Source organism: Vombatus ursinus, unplaced genomic scaffold (assembly GCF_900497805.2).
Source record: "Vombatus ursinus unplaced genomic scaffold, bare-nosed wombat genome assembly UNPS02014863.1, whole genome shotgun sequence".
Taxonomy (NCBI): domain Eukaryota; kingdom Metazoa; phylum Chordata; class Mammalia; order Diprotodontia; family Vombatidae; genus Vombatus; species Vombatus ursinus.
Genome location: NW_020954641.1, coordinates 11,628,317 through 11,646,467, shown reverse-complemented (window position 1 = coordinate 11,646,467; position 18,151 = coordinate 11,628,317). Strand labels below are relative to the sequence as shown.

The window sequence follows — 18,151 nt, the reverse complement described above, 5'->3', positions numbered from 1 at the left end:
TCTCTCTCTCTCTCTCTCTCTCTCTCTCTCTCTCTCTCTCTCTCTCTTTTCCCTTTTACTGGAAGTTGCAGTCCTCTGTCCTGACACAGTGCTAAATCTCAGGGCTTTATCTGCCCAAGAGCTGCAAGGGTGCATGGGGAATATACCAATTCCAAATTAGACTCAACTAATCTAATTTTATAGTCTTTTTATTATTCTAAGCACCAAATGTCTGTGGTGGTTCGATGCCTCTCTGCATTGTTACTGGTCCCATCTGGTAGGTCATTCTATTGAAACATTTCTGACTAAATACAGATTCCCACAAACTGCACCAACCATCATCAGTATTAAAGAAATCCATTGATAGAAGCACTGGGGTGGGGGGGGGGCGGGAAGCATTATAGTGACTGCCTTAAAGAAAGATGGACACTTCATTTTAAATTGGGAAGGATTAAATGCAACTATCTGGTACCTCCTTTCTTCCCCTTCCACCCTCCATCCCTGCTATCCAGTGAGCATTCTACTTATGTCTTAGGAATAGATGTTTCACGTTTTTAGTGCGAACTGAAGACTCTAGAATTTTAGTTGGAATCAGATACTTGGGGAACCTTTTGGCAAATAACATATTTAAAAACAAAATACATGTAGAGCCTTCCTAATGTGTATCTGTGTATGTATATAGACACATATAGTATGTATGCCTGGGAATTAAAAATATATATACATATATAACCAATATGATCTCAGAAGGAAAAAAAATATGCTAAATTTGCAATTGACAGATTTTCTCTTTAACTTTACACTGGTGAATCCTATAACAATCTTCCCAGTAACTGACTATAAGAAGCACAACAGTATCAGAAAACTTAAAGAAAAATTGTTTTTCTTTTTTAAATATCAGGAAAAACACCTCTCCACCCAGGGAGTCCCTATCACAAGAATCATGATTTGTATGGTGTATTACACTTTACAGAGACAATCTGATCTTTCTTAAAGAAAAGGGTAAGGATATATTAGATGATCTTCATGAAATCCACCCAAATTTCTTAGAAGAATGACTCTGTCACAGTGAAAATGTTGTTGGACAATATATAAAATATACATGTGTGTATCTATGCACATGTATAAAACATACCCAACTACATACCCAATAGAGATATGGTATGAAAAGAGTCTGCTGTGATATTGTGGGAAATTGCATCACTTTAGTAAAACTCATAAACAAGATTGAGGCGTCTTAATTTTTTAACAAAACAGGAAGTTAGCATCTCAGTAGGCAACAGAACTCTTTAAGTTAGTGAGTTCAATGTATGGTGATGATTTTAAACTGCTTCTGGGATTTTATCGCCGGAGGAGTCATACTCTGAGCCGCGTCTGTCTGGCCTTCCTTTAAGCGGTTCTTCATACTACCACAACACATCCTATGGCTATTCTGCTAGTGTTGGGGTTCCCCATTCCCCTCTAATGTCCTATGCAAGCAACTCATTATGATCTTCCAGATTTATCGATATTTCAAGGGTTTATGTATCAATACTAGTTGATGCTAGAGTTACCATTCCTCTCTGGTGTCCCATATAAGCAATTTAATATGATCTCCATTCTCTCAGATTTATCTACAGTTCAAGGACTTATGAATCAACACTAGTCCGATCTCCTCACTCTCTAACCACCCCAACCCCCAAACCCAAGACAAGGCTACCAAGCCTTAACCAAGAAGAAATACAATGCAATTGACTTACAACTCCAAGAAAATGTTCATGGAACCTGCTGAATGAGGCAAAATCCTACAGTCCTACCTAAGCAGTATGACATTTAAGTAATCAGGTTGGATTCTAGGACAGTGGCCAGAGATCGGCAAGCTCTTAGTACTCAATTTCTGCCGAAAGATCAAAAGGGTCTGTGTTGGTTGTGTGTTATTGATTGGTCATATTTCCAAACCATTTTAGTTGACTTTCCCAGAATGTCAGGTAAAAAAGCAAGGAACTTTGAATGGGAGGCATTTAACATTACACAACCAGAATTTAGAGGGAAAGAAAGAATAAAAGAAAAATGGCAACGGGGAAGTGGATGTAAAAGGAGAAAAAAAATTGCTAGAGGAAAGAAGAGACAATGCCAGCCTACCTAAATCCTACTATACTCTGACATTACCTCCCATAGCATTTGATATCCTTATAGGGTACCATGCATCCTAGAAGCAACATTTATTACAAACAGAGTCTGGCCACCTTAAGGCAAATTGGTATGTCTAATATATCATGTCAATTATGTGATGTTTTAAAAATTTCACTTGACAGTGCTAGTTGACAGGTAGTTGTTTAACCATAAGTAAAGGGAACTAGGTTTGACATATAAATATAATTGTCTAGGTCTGCTTTATGTAGTAGCTATTTAAAAACATACGAAAACTATCAGAATTTGAAATATGGATGTTTGAATAGGTTTCATTTTCATTCTTTACTTGTGAGGATGCAGTTCTGTTTATTTTAACTGGCATGGTCATCTGTTCACTATAACAATACTCTAAGCTCAAGCAGCAGAGTTTACAGTGACTACTACATGCGCTAGTCAAAAAGCCACACTCAAGTCACACTATTTATTATACCAGTCTCTAGTCAGATCTTTGAGAAACTACAAACGTAAATGAAAACAGAAATTTTCAACCAATCATTGAGATCAATTTGTCTACATAGTGCCAAACACAAAGTCAGATTTTTCCATTTTCTACAATATTTCAGAGTCAAAGAACACTTCCAGTAATTAGTTTAATAGATGAGATGGTCTCAATAATAAAAACAAAGTAAATAAATATTTGGTTAAAAATGTCACCAGAATAACTTTTTTTTTAAATCTACAGAAACTAGAAGCATAAAAAATATTTTACAGTATCATGGGCCATAGGCAGCAACATAAACACAAAACTCACGCTTTTCTGACTGTGAAGGAGCAGGATACCTGGAAATAAATTATTATAATCTTGTCATTAGAATACATAAACACATAAAACTTTGGGAGCCAGTATGATGGCATCTGTCTTGGAGGTCTACTTCTACGGGATAACTTAACTTGAGCCTGCTGATAGATGTTATAAGTTCCCATGTTGAAGGTCCATTTCACACCTTTGAAAGAATTTGTTCTAAGACACTCTTTTAAAGCAAACAAAAAGACCCACACCTCTCAGTTAAATACAGATTTCATTCCAGAGACTCTGCAGCCCATTGAGGATCCCATTCCTGGGAGGCACAAAGATTATTGTTTCTTCTTTCCCTTGGGCCACAAGAAGTCAGTTTTCCAGTGCTAATGAAATACACTCCCAAATACCTGTATGAAATAAAGACCTCTGGAAATATCAAAGCACAGACTCAGAAAATGTCAGACCTGGATTCAGGTCTGACAATTCAGTAACTTGTGGAGGGACAGAACTAAAGCACATCCCCTTTAGTCCTGGAGAGGAAGCCCCATGCTTTGGGAAGGAGGTTTGGAAGGGAAAATCTGACTGTTTATGGACTGAGGAAGAGGTATGCTGGAGGTTAAATATGAAGCATCCTTAGTTAAGGCTAAAATAACACTGCCTATGTTCTCCTTTGGAGTGGTACAGAGCACTGGATTTCAACTTCACGCATTTGTTCAGAACTCTTCTGCCAAGGTGAGTGGGGCAGTCTTGGAATTTGTCTGATTAAATTACCTGCTTTGATTTCCTTGGGAGCTCCTGGGATCACAGATTTCTGCAGCTGGAATTCACTATTAGGAAGTGAAAAAGGTAGCAGACGAACCCAGAGACAAGAATAGCTTTCTGGCTGCGATTTTGCTCTGGGAAAGCACCAAAGTCGATCGGGCAAATGTTCGAAGGCTAATGTAAGAATGTAAAATTACTCTCTCAAAACAACAAACAGATGGAATTTTTGTAAGAACTCTCATTTGTAAGCACAATATGCCATCCTATTATTACGATGGACAATTGAGCTAAATTTCCATTTTCATGCTAAAAATGGATGACAAAGTTTCTTAGTGGTTTAAAATTTGGGTAAATATTTCAAAACTTAAGTTAAAAAAATACAGAAACTAAGCACAAGAGTAACTAGTAAGATTCAAGGTTCAGGGGATTTAGTTCCAAGAAGAGAATGTATTTTTATTCCTCTTCTCTTCATTATAAGAAATATCATATTCTATCCCTTTCTTCCTCTTTTCTCCACTAGGGCATTAGGAATTTATTTTTGAAAATGCAACCTCCAAAGATTACCCAATCTGAATGAAAAGTGGAAAACTGAGTCTATTTACTATCCTACTGTCTGGAATAAATGATTAAATTGTTCACCTTTCAAAATAAGAGCCTATATATATGGCTATTGTTTTAGGATACATTCTCTCCTTAAGTGCTATCCCTTTTGTATATTATTAGAGTGCTTTGGGCCAAATTAGCAGACACTCTCTGCTCTAAGACTGTGGGTGGCTAAGATAGCCAGCATTACTGCAACGTTTCCTAAGCCACCAAATGGATTATTTTCCAAATTCTTTGGGATGGGCCACCAATTTCTCTTAGTTAGCCTGTACTTAGAAATTTGACAGAAATGTTCTTCTGCATTAAAGTGTGAAGGGAATTAATTTCCAAGTCAAAACATGTCTTTGAATAAATAAAGCAAAGAAGTAAAATAAACATTTGTTGTCGTCCTCCTTTGAACCTGCCACTCTACTAGGCATATATACATGGATGAAGACAAAAGTCTTTGCCTTCAAGGAAATTATCATTTTAAGGCAGGGTCCTCAAATTCTTATCATGTAATACCCAGAGGAGAACAGCTGAAATCAATCAAAAAATTTTTACAAGATTTTAATTCACTTTAATTAATAAGTAACTATAAATACATTTATCATATACCACATGATTCTTATTTTCTGGGTTATCTGTTGGGGAGTATAGCAAATTTTTTAAAAAATCACTATGCCTCAAACCACAGAAATAATATTATAGCATCGTGACTCCAAAAAGGAGGAGACTACATTCTCAATACCGGCAAGTAAAATTTTATAACGCAGCAGAAACACAAGAATGTATCACCTTGTTTTGTTTTAACTGTGTTTTAAATAGAAAGCAAGGAAGTTGGGTACATTTTTTTAATGTTGCTTCTTGTGATAATCTAAGATATTTTTCTATTAAGGGAAGGAATGAAATTATAAAAGACATTTGTCTAGTGAAGGCCAGACTCTTCAACTGGGGAAAAAAATGAAAACATAAAATTATTTTAGCTAGCAAAATGAGACAATATACATGTTCAAAGGAAATGTACATATTTTATATAACTGAGTACTACTTATACTTTGTATGCAAAAATCCTTCCTTGCAAGCTGCTAATGAAATATCACTAACTTCACATCTATAAGTGGCTATTATAATCATACATTAAAAGAACAAATTAATCTCAAAAGATAAAACATGCATTTTTGAAATTTAACTTCAAATATTGAGGTACATCGATATATGTATATTTACAGATACATAAAAATGGGTATCTTTAGCTCTATAGAACCATGTCTATACATAGCCAATAACTGTAAATGTTTATATTTTAATGATATAGATATAATTAATTGTATTTGTTTTTTAATCTCTGTTAACACATATCTTCAAAAATTGGGGTAATGATTCATCTTACAGATCTCTGGCATTTATTATATAAATACATACATATACAGAGATACTTGAATAATTGTGTTTATTAGGGTTTTGTAGAATTCGACCAACTGAATCAACCTTACAAAGAAGAAAGTCCTAGGTTAATTAAGGTCTATGATCTGTATGACCCGCCTGGAGCCTAGTTAAAAATTTAAACATGAATCTATTTAACAAGCATCATTATGCATGCTTTGCCATTAGATGGGTTTAATACCTTTTATTTAATATATTTCATATTGCTGTTCAACATATGCAACTTCTCAGCAGGAGAATAGCTACATTTCCTCTAATAAATACTCACGCAGGAAAGCGCTATTATAATACAAACACAGATGATAGATTAGTAACAAGAAGGGCATCAAGACTCAGAGAATATAGGAACATTTTACACATCACTGGGAAATATCAATAACTCTACTTGCATGTTTACTCTGTTAGGAGTTTTGCAAATGAATTTTGTAACTGAAAAAAAAAAGAAGAAGAAATTGCAAACCAGTGGAGCAGAGTTACCACCCAAAATCTTTAAAAGAAAAACAAAAATAAAACAAGAATTCAGGTAGGTATACAGTAAGATTGAGTCTAACTTGGAGATCCATCTTTATTAGCGCCTACAAATGAAAACAAAAATAAAACAAATCTTAACCGTGTTCAGATCAAAAGAGAAGTCCCCATCTATCTGATTATTTCGGAAGGAAACTTTTTACTTTGACACGCTCTAGAATGAACAATAGAAATAAGGGCCTCACTCAGTGTTTGGAGAGGCTACCCTCACTATTGTAGAGGACATTTTTGGATTTCTTGTGGTGACGTGGCTCATAGGAACTGACTCTTCAGGATGAAACTAAAAAACCAAAGCAGAATCATCTGAGCTGATAATGGACTCCTTTTTAGTTTGCCTTTGCCAGCATAGTACATCCTGGCAAAAGTGCTTATTCACAAACTAGGATTCCAGGCACTAAAACTAGGTAGTTTAAATGAAAACCTACTGGAGCATGTATTCTTTTGTAAGGGTAGAGAGGAATCTCCCTATACAGATGCATTTTGTAACATGTCGAGGCAGGCCAACGCAAATCTGAAGGAAGCACTGAATGTTCCTATGTGTGTTTTTATTCTTCTTAATTTGGGGATTAAAAAAAAATTTTTTTTGGAAAGTATCCGTATTTGAGTCTCCTGCTCTGCTGATATAATGAATAGTCAGAGACCGAACAAATAAATGTCTGTCTCCATAGCGATTGGGGCAGGTTTTGTGGTTTCCCTAGTTACACTCTTGAGTGATAACCATCGGTTGTTCCTCAATGACATCGTCACATAAGGGGAGAGGGAGTGAAAAACCGGGAAGATGAAATGTGCTTTTGTTAGTGAGTATGAAAAGTTATCTCTTGCATCACTTTTTTTTTTTAACCCAGTAGTACAAACAACAGCATGTTTCATTTTTTTACAGGGTCTTTGGAATTTCCTCTCCTTCTTTAGGTTCGATGAAGATAAACCAGCCCAGTCTGTGTTAATAAGCTTGACAATTACAATCCAGAACAACAGAGACATTTCCTCTCAGCAAGGCAAAGCAGAAACAACTATAAGGCAGAAACAACCCACCAATTTGTGGGTTATATAAGAATTGTCATCCTAAGTACATCTAGTCTCATGTTCTCTTTCTGACAAGTGGCACTAGTACATCTTTTCTAGAATGTTAGTGATTTTAAAAAAAATACCACTACCACTTCTAGTACTAAATTGGAGTTAAAAAAAAATTAACCTGGGTTCCAATATTGGCTCTACTACTTATTAAGCTATGTGACCTTAGATGAGCCCCTTTATTTCTCTGGGCTCCAGGTCTTCATCTAAAAACAAGGATCTCTCTAAAGTCCCTTGATAACTGAAATCATCTAAGTAAATGATCCTATGAAACCTGTGAGGTAGGGAATAAAATTTTTATTACCTCATAATTGGTCAAGTTTTTACCACAAATGAGGGGTGGAACTTCAACTGTAAAAGGTTAGAGACGTCAAATCAAAGGATTTAGACCTTAAGGGTACCTTGGAGAATAAAATAATAATGATGATGATGATGGCAATTATAATTATTATTATAACTAAAATTTATTTAGCATTTTAAGATTTACAAAATACCATATATATTATTTCATTTGATCCTCACAATAACATTGTGAGGTAGATAATATCATTATCACCATTTTATTATGAGGAAACTGAGGTAAACAGAGATTGAGTAACTTGCCTAGGATGGCACAATTGGTGTGAAGCAATATTTTAACTGAAGATTTCCTCACTACAAGTCCAGTGCTCATATCCACTATGACTCTAAGATGCTATAACATTTGAGTTTCCCTTAAGACTCCATATGGATCTCTTGCCTAAGAAATTACAGAATTACAGAAATTACAGAATAATAGAATATTAGAAGTGGAAGGGACTCTAAAAGCAACTAGTTCAACCCTCTCCTTTTATGGGTGAAGCAAGCAAGGTCCAGAGATCATACAGTGAATCAGTAACAGAGTCGGGAGAAGAAAATAGATCTCTTTACTCACAACCCAGTGATCTCTCCACTGCACCAAAATATCCCTCGAAACTATCTCTTTGCTGTTTTGTTTTGTTTTGTTTTGTTTTCAGTTCATGCAACCTTCCAAGAATGAAGTAAAAAAAATTAATTTAAAAACTCGACAAGATCTTCCAAACTATAGGTTCATAAAGCTAGAACTGGAAGGTACCTCAGAGATTATCTATTCCAAACCACTCATTTTTACAGATGAGAAACTGAGGCCCATGGAAGTTAAATGACTTACCCAATGTCATACAGGCAATTAGGATTCAAAGTCTGATTCTGTGACTATGAGATCAATGGTTTTTCTCCTGTAGCACAATGTCTCCAAAACTGAACATAAACTTCGGATACTCAATGATGTCAATTAAAAGATGGGTATTGTGGGTAGAAATTATGGGAAATGTTGGAAATTATGGTTGGAGATAAATGAAAGAGATCAAAGGATTATAGATTACTCAAAAGCTTCACTACTACAGATCATTAATATTTTCTGCAAGAAGGGATTTGAAATTCCTAGCCACGGTGGACATCCAACAAAAATCACAAAATCAAAGACACATGATGAAATTGCCTATCTTAGTTGATGGAAAACATTTGGTTGGTTATGCAGAAGTCATTTCAGAAGCAGCTGCCTGTGTGTAGTCAGATCATCAATAAGTTAAAGCAAAGGTAAAAAATTAACATCAAATTAGACGAAAGAACAAAGATGAAATCACTTTATACAATGACAATGGCTTCAACCCTAACCAACAGTTTCACTAAATTCTTGATTCTGAAAAAGGGGAATTGGATCAAAGCAAAGCTGTGAACTCTGATGAAAAGTATTTCCTAAAGAAGTTTAACTGGTGGACAATGATCATAACAACAACAACAACAAAAAAAAACCAAACTAAAAGAACCTAGAAAATGCCTTGCCAAGAAAACACAATCTTTCTGCAAAGTAGGTATAGAAGGGCCAATCACATAGTGGAGTTTAATGGCTCCTGCTCTTCATAGAATCACAGAATGCAAAAGCTGGAAGAGGCTTCAGAGATATTAAAAGAATCAAAATTACTCATGACCCAAAGGGAAATAAGACATATTTGAGTAGTAAATAAGTAGCAACACATTATCAATGATGATTTGGGTATTTAAAATGACATTATTAAGAATATTCAAGGTTAAAAGAGATGATATGGTCATGTACTAAGAGGAAATGTTAAAATAAACAAGAGCTGTGTCTGGCACAATTAAGCACCTAGTAAATGTTTTGTCTAATCTAACTAACTACTTAGAGGCTGTTAGGTGGTACAATAGATAGTGCACTGGGCCTGGAGACAGGATGCCCTGAGTTAAAATCTAGCCTCACTTATTAGCTATGTGATCCTAGGTAAGTCATTTAATCTCCATCTGACTCAGCTTTCTCAACTATAAAATGGAGATAATTATAGTGTCTACCTCCCAGGGTTGTTGTAAGGATCAAATGAGATATTTGTAAAGCATTTAGCACAGTACTTGGCATAGAATAGGTGATGAATGTGTTCATTTCTGACAGAGTAAAGCAATATTTTTTATTTGTCCTGAAACACCTATTTTAGACTTCTCCTTATGTACTCTACATTCTAGCCAAACTCACTCACTAGCTATTCCCTGTAGGAGATGTTCCCTTCTTTATACCTTTGCATGGCCTCTATCTCCAAAATGCATAAAGCTTCTCCTCCTTACCTCTACCTCTTAGAATCCCTAGCTTTCTTCAGTGCTCAACAGCTTCCTAAAGGAGATCTTTTCTGATTTCTCCAAGTATTTAGCACTACCTCCTATTCCCCACCAAAAAAAATCTTTTTTTTTTTTAGTATTTTCTTATCTGTGAACATGTTGTTTTTCCTTAGCAGTAGAATGTGAGCTTTTTCAAGTACTGGGTCCACTTTCATTTTTGACCTTGTATTCTTAGCATACCAGCACAATATACACAATAAATGCTTTATATATATATATATATATGTATATATATATTTGCTTATTCAGTGTTTGTTATTACCATTAAATAACACACCATTAGAACACTGAGCCACCCAAGGTAGTCAATAAACTGAACTGGTACTCTATGGAAATTTTGTTGAGAAATTCACAGAATGATAAGGTATGGAGGAGTTATGGTTTGCCTAGGGAAAGGATATATTCACATCAATGAAAGCATAGATCCATCAGTATAGGTAGCAAGGTGTCAGAGGAGAATAGAGTACTAGATTTAGAGGCAGTAAGATGTGAGTTCAAGTCTTACTTCAGACACTTACTAGTTGTATGACAATGGGAAAGTCACTTAACCTCTGACTCCCTCAGTTTCTACACATGTAATGTAGGTATGATAGCACCTACTTCAGAGTTGTGAGGATCAAATGACATTTAAAGTGCTTTGTAAACCTTAAAGCTCTATGGAAATGCTTGCATTATCATCATCCTTATCAACGCAGAATTTCAAGTGTTAGAACTCCACTTAAAATACATATATATATATGTGTGTATATATATATATATATATATCTTCCTACAGTGAAAAATCTATTATTTGTAATCTGTTCTCATTGGTCTAACAGTATATAGTCACACTCATATGTCTGCTACAGGTGAAGGCCAAATTTAACCAAGTGACATGGAAGTCAAGTTAAAACTTTTACCTATAATTTGCACCATGGTTCATAAAATGTTTTAAATGATGTCCTCTTCAACAAAGAGTGACCTTTCTTCTCTCCTATCTCAAACATCCAGCCAGTTATCAATTCTCATTTACCTTCATAGGGCTTCTCATACTCATTCCTTCCTGTACATTACATGAGACACTGTCCTAGTTCAGGCCTTCATTCTCACTTGCCTAGATTATTGCAGTATTCAGGTCTAATAGACCTTTCTGCCACTGCTGTCCTGCTAACTCCCCTATCTGCTCCCTTCCCCTTCCCCTCACCCTACATCATACTTCATACCCTGGCCATACTTGTATTTCTCATACAAAGATCTGGTCATGCCACTTCTTTGGTCAAAATCCTCCAATGGCTCTCCATTTCCTAATAAATAAAGTTCAGACTCCTTTACCTGACATTTAAGGATATCCACAATTTGTTCCCATTCTACCTTTCTCAAAGACTCAACTAAAAAGTTGGTTAAAACAATTAATAATTTTAGTAAAGTAGCAGGATATAAAGTAAACTCACATAAATCATCAGCATTCCTATATGTCACAAACAAAATTCTGCAAGAAGAGACAGTAAAAAATACCCCATTAAAAAAAAAAACCCTAGACAGTAAAATATCTAGCAATATACCTGCCAAAACAAACCCAGGAACTTTGTAAACAAAATTAAAAAAAAACTTTTTATACAAATAAAATCAGATTTAAGCAATTGGAGAAATATTAATTATTCATGGGTAGGCAGGGCCAATATAATAAAAATGACAATTTTACCCAAACCAATTTATATATCCAATGCCATCCCAATTAAATTGCCAAAAAAAATTTCACTAAATTAGAAAAAATAATAAAATTATTATTTTTTAAGGCAATTGGGGTTAAGTGACTTGCCCAGGGTCACACTGCTAGTACGTATCTGAGGCTGGATTTGAACTCAGGTCCTCCTGACTCCAGGGCTGGTGCTCTATCCACTGTGCCACCTAACTGCCCCAATAAAATTAAATTGGAAAAACAAAAAGTCACCCTACCTTTCTGGCATTATTTCAGACTACTCTCCCCTACATACTTTACACTCCACACAGCAAACCTGTATGTACTGTACATGTCCCATGCCCTTTCGTCTTTGTTCATGCTGTTTCCTCTGCTTAGAATGCTCTCCCTTCATGGAGAATATGGGTTTTAAATTGTACCCTAAAGGAGAGATGGAATTCCACAGAGAAGAGTGCATTGTCTCTGTAAGTTAATAGTATGATCAAAGGTTTAGAGGTGGGGAATGAGCATAGTATGCTGGGGACAGTGAAGAGCCTGGCTTGGTTAAAACACAGGTGATGTATAGGGAAGTGAAGGGAGATGATATTGGATAGGTAAAATGGGGACAAAGTGTGAAGGCAAGTCAAAGGGTCTAGATTTGATGTTATGGGTAAAAAGAAGCCACCAGATGTTTTTAAGTAGGAGAAAGATATGGTAAAATTGGTAAATAAGGAAGCCAGGAATTAGTATATAGGATAGACTGAGGCAAAGAAATCTTAGAGTCACACAGGCCACCTAGGATGTTTCTGTAGTTCTACATGTCTGAGGTGATGAGGGCAGTGGGAATATAGAGGAAAGAATGTTTTTCCTATTAATATATCTTTTCAAGGCTGAACTGCCTTTGGAAAATTGCAAAGCTCTTTTAATGACCTCGAATTTCTCTCAGAAAAAAGAGTCTGTTGGTTTTTTTTTCAATATGAACATTCTACTAGTTTTGTTGTTTTAGAGTATAGGAAGATGATACCCTCTGAAAAACTAAAAACAAGTAACATATGAAGGTCATTGGAGAGGTGCATGGCAGGTGCAAGCAGGCTGCAACAAATAGTACTAAGAATATTCAAAGAAAAAGCAGAGTAAAACAATGTTCTTGTGAAAATGTAGAAAATAGAAATAGATCAGCTGGTCATGTGGAGAGAGCAAAGGTGACTAGCCTGCATGACTCACAGGTATGAGAGCAGAAAAGAAAGGTTGGCTAGATCCCATGAGTGAATTTATGGGAGGACATGGACAAGAGTCACACAAGATGGGCAGGCATAGATGAGTCTGATCTGCACTGTTGGCAGAGGTGCAGGTGGAGATGGGGTGGGGTAGGGTGCATGGGACATCCATGTTGAGTATATCACAGATTCATTTGAGGTTTTAAATTGTTTTTGTTCGATCGTTTCAGTTGTGTCCAATTCTTTGTGACCCAAGTGGGGTTTTCTTGGCAAAGATACTAAAGTGGTTTACCATTTTCTTCTCTAGCTCATTTTGCAAATGAAGAAGCTAAGGCAAATAGAGTTAAGTGACTCGCCCAAGGTCACACAATTAGCAAGTGTCTAAGGGCAGATTTGAACTCATGAAGATGAATCTTCCTGACTCCAAGCCCAGTGCTCTTATCTACTGTGCCACCTAGCTGCCCCTGAGGTTTTGAGCATGACTTGTTAAAACACAGAAATCCTAAGACATTCTTCTCTTGGCAGGTCCAAATTTAGTTATTATAAGCTGTGGGTTGAGCCAAGAGGCCAGTGGAAAAACATGTGTTTTTCTTGCCCCACCATCATTACTTGGGACCTCTGTGGGGTTGAGATAGGTAAGGTATGTGTTGTTACCCTTCCTCAAAAGCATTGGCTCAAAAGAAGGTGACAGGCTAAGCAGCAAGCCCAAGGGTGAATTTGACTGTTGCCAGAAGATTGGGTTAGAACTAAAAGTAACTCTGGATACAAATCGACTTGACTTGATAGGCACTTTGAAAGCAAACCAAGTTTTGCTCCATCCATGAAAGAAAACTGACATTTTCCATCACTTTAAACAGACAGATATCAGGGTTCAGGGTTGCCTAATGAATACTTGTTGGTGTTCCCTGGCTGGATGCAATCGTTCCCATGGAGGTGGCAGATGGATATATTCCACTCTCCCTGTCTATGGAGAGTTCTAAACTCCACAGTTCACGTAGCATGTAATTCTAGACTGCCTTTTGAAAATGCTAGACAGGATCACCTGCCCTTTGGCTAACATCTAGTCTCACAATGTGTATATTACCTTGGTTGAGAAAGGAATGGAGCTGTGTGGGCATGGGAGAAACACACACATACAGTTTTAAGTATTGGTGGCCTTTAGTTAAGCATTACTTAGAGCAAGCCAATTTAAAAAAATCTTATTAACCTCATGTTATTGGGGCATCAAGGAGCCTACAGTTAAATGTTTAAAAAGTAATCCAGAAAAGAGGCAGTGACTGCATTGATTGCTGTGTTATCTTACTGGTGACTGAAGGTGCTTGGGAAAAGGCCGTAAGTTTGTTTTTTCTTTGCAGATATATTCAGTGAAGAATTAATACCTACAGACTCCAGATACCATTATCACTATTGTATTAGACACACACACACACACACACATATGCACACACACACACACACACACACACACATGCACCCAAATGGATAGCCATACATTTCCGGGGGCACTGAAGGACTTTATTGAGCCTTCATTCTATTTTTTTTAAGTGGCATAAACCCAGGAAAAGCTAATTGAGGAAGATAGGACAGAAAGGGCCTAAACTCCTAAGGAGGTGATGAGAGAAAGCAGACATATCCAGATGTGAAAAGAAATAATTAGGCATATGATGAGAAATAAGGGTGAAGGTGATTTTTGCTCTGTCCACTTTGTGGACCATCTATACCATTTTTTTCCTCTACCTCAAACTAGTTTCTTTCTCTTAGCATGCTTTGAGGCTATTGTCAGTGTGTGCTTAGGGACTGCAAACTAATATCAATCTAATCATAACAGAATTGAGAAGGCAGAACTGCTGGGGGGAAAAATTATACAATGCACTCTAAAGCCAATTATAAAATATTTTTGGATCATTGACTATTTTGGATTTTCTATAGCATTAACAGACAACACAGAGAATGGAGAGTTGACTAATATTTGCATTTCAAAGACTGAATACCACATTCCCATTCAGGTTATTTCCTTTTACTTATATGAGGTTTTTCCACCTCCTCTTTCTCAGAGGAGGAGGAGGAGGAAGAGGAGAGGGGGGAGAGGGAGGGAGGGAGAGAGAGAGAGAGAGAGAGAGAGAGAGAGAGAGAGAGAGAGAGAGATGAAGAAGGTTCAGTATCCACTCTGACCCTTCATTTTCTATGAAAACATGTGACCTTCAGCTCACCTTCCAACTCCCTCTCCATCCTTTAGGGGCAGTGAGGCAGGGCTGCCCCAATAAGAAATGCCTTCTCCAGGTTCCCTTTTTGCTCATTACACAGAATCAGAGTCTCAGAGCTGCAAAGGACTCCGGAGACCATCTAGTGATACCTGTACCTGACCAAGAATTCCCTTTGCAAGAAGTAGTCATCCAGCTTTTGCTTGTAGACCTCTTGTGAGGGTTTTGAGATTATTTGAGCAGAAAGAAGCCAGCTGGATAGTCAACCAATAAACATTTGTTATGCCTTAACTATGTGCCAGGCATAATGCAAAGCAATGAGGATGCAAAGAAAGGCGAAAGACAATCCTGGCTGTCCAGGAGTTCATTCTGATGGAGGAGACTCAATGGAAACAAATATGGACAAACAAATTAGATACAAGATAAACTGAAGATCCTCAACAGAGGGAAGGCACTAGAATTAAGAGGGGATGGGAAAGGTTGGGGAAGAGGGTGGTATTTTAGCTGCAACTTTGAAGGAAGCCAGGGAAGCCAGCAGGCAGAGATGAAGAGGGAGAGCATTCCAGGCATGGGGACAGCCAAGGGAAATGCCCAGAGTAAGGAGATGAAATGTTATATTTGAGGAATAGCTAAAAGGCTAGTGTCACTGGATCTTAGATACGGGGGCATGGGAGGGATATAAGGTGTAAGAGTCCTAGAAAGGTGGTGGTAAGGGAGCAGATATTACTGCTGCTGCCAATGATGATAATGATGATGATGATGATGATGATGATGATATCAGTGTAAACTCCTTTGTTTGGCTTTCAAAACTCTTCACAACCCAGCTCCTGACAATCTTTCCAGTGTCATTGGATGTCAATCTCCCTCACATAATTTGAGATTCATTCCATCTGGGTCTTTTTTTGTTCCTCACATACAATACTCCATCTCCTATCTTGGTTCTTTTGTACTAGCTGTCCCTCGTGCCTGGAATGCACTCTCTCCTTACCTTTGCTTCATAGACGCCTTCTCTTCCTTTAACATGCAGCTCAAGTATCACTTTCCACATGAAGCCTCTCCAGGTCCCCAACTGTTAATGCCCTTCCTCCCCAACTACCTTGTTTTGAACTCCTTTGCATATGTTTGTATTTGTATGTGCTTACTGTCTCCCTCGTTAGAATGCAGACACTTTTGGAGTAGAGCTTATTTCATTCTTTGCACTTGTATCCCTAGTACCTAACATTGTGCCTGGCACAGAATAAATACTTAATAAATATTCTTTGATTGATTGATTGCTGCCACAAACCCACTATGGTACAGTGGGTTTTGGTGTCAGAAAGACATGATTTCAAGTCTGGCTTCTGATACAGGCTGGCTGTGTGACCTTAAGCAAGTCCATTAATCACTCAGTGACCCCAGGCCACTCTCTAAGGCTGTCAGTTATAGAATCTGCATTGGTAGATGGAATTTCCTCACCACAAATTCTTCATTACAATGAAATCACAGGTATAGACAAAAAAAAATCCTTCATATTTATATTGAACATTAGGGTTTACAAAGTACTTTTCTCACAATTACCTTATTAGGTCCTTATTGCTTGTCCTTCATTCTTCATTCATTTTGGTGAGGCATTTTGGGTTAAGTGACTTGCCCAGGGTCATACAGCTAGTAAGTATCAAGTGTCTGAGGCCGGATTTGAACTCAGGTCCTCCTGACTCCAGGCTCAGTGCTCTATACACTGCGCCACCTAGCTGCCCCTTGTCCTTCATTCTTGAAGAGGACCATGACATCATGGAGGTGATGCCACAACATGCAAGGGAATTAGATTTAAGTGAGGGAGGGCTGTGTAATGTCACCAGCCTCACTTTCTCCTACAGAGTCATTTGGGTTCAGTGGCCAGATACACATCAGGAAGACCGGAGATGGCCCCTACCTTATAAGGTAAATAGTGTATTTTTGATCCATTTTGCAGATAAGGAAACTGATACTCTGAAAGGTTAAATTACTTGTCCAGGGTCACACACTTACAAAGTATTGGAGTCATGATTGGAACCCAGATCTCCTGACTCAAAGTCTAACACTCTTCTCACTATACTATGTAATGATGGCACATAGACCAGATCAGGAAAATAGAATTTGTGGGAAATGGAAATGTCCAACTTGGAAGGGCAAGCCATTCTCTCCCAGATCACTGTAGGATCACAAACTGGTCCATGTCACCATAGCTCTTGTGAAAAGAAGGAATATTCAGAGCACCTGATAGGAACAAGAGAATGGGTTCCTCAGTACATTCATTTTTGATGGACTCTGAGAATGAACAATGTACTGATCCCAGAATTTAATACAAGGAAGACAGCAAACTGTGAAAGAAAATTTCATAGTGCTGTTTATACGGCCATCTACCAATGCAGATTCTATAACTGACAGCCTTAGACAGTGGCCTGGGGTCACTGAGTGGTTAATGGACTTGCTTAAGGTCACACAGCCAGTCTGTATCAGAAGCCAGACTTGAAATCATGTCTTTCTGACACCAAAACCCACTGTACCATAGTGGGTTTGTGGCAGCAATCAATCAATCAAAGAATATTTATTAAGTATTTATTCTGTGCCAGGCACAATGTTAGGTACTAGGGATATAAGTACAAAGAATGAAATAATCTCTACTCCAAAAGCGTCTACATTCTAACGAGGGATACAGTAACAGACCCATTTTTAAACATCAAATGACACTCCAAGAATGAAAGTTGCAGGGTCACTTAAAGGGCAATGGATAGATAGATACCTGTTGGGGATGAGAAAGCTATGCACTGGTACCAATGAAAAGCTTTTATAGGAGAAATGGTATATAAAAATAGGGTGACAATACATCACTGTGCAGTGGAAGAGCCTTGAATGAACTTGGACAAGTCACAGGAAAATAGATTTAGAGGTAGAAGGAGCCTTGGAGATGATCTAGCCCAGTGGTTTTATTTTACAAATGAGGAAACTGAGCCCAGAGGGGTTAAATGATTACCCAAGGGCAGAGAGTTAGCAAGTGGTATATTTGGATTTAAGCCAGGTCCTTTGACTCTAAACCTAGTGCTTTTCCCATTGAACCACATTTAACTTCTCTGGGCCTCAATTTCCTCACAGGTAA

At 37.4% G+C, this 18,151-nt stretch overlaps 1 protein-coding gene across 1 annotated transcript in view; it reads right to left on the bottom strand.

Annotated features, from left to right (window-relative positions):
• The window catches only part of SLIT3 (slit guidance ligand 3), a 722,516-nt gene that overhangs the window by 189,039 nt on the left and 515,326 nt on the right, over positions 1–18,151 (bottom strand). The window lies entirely within an intron of this gene.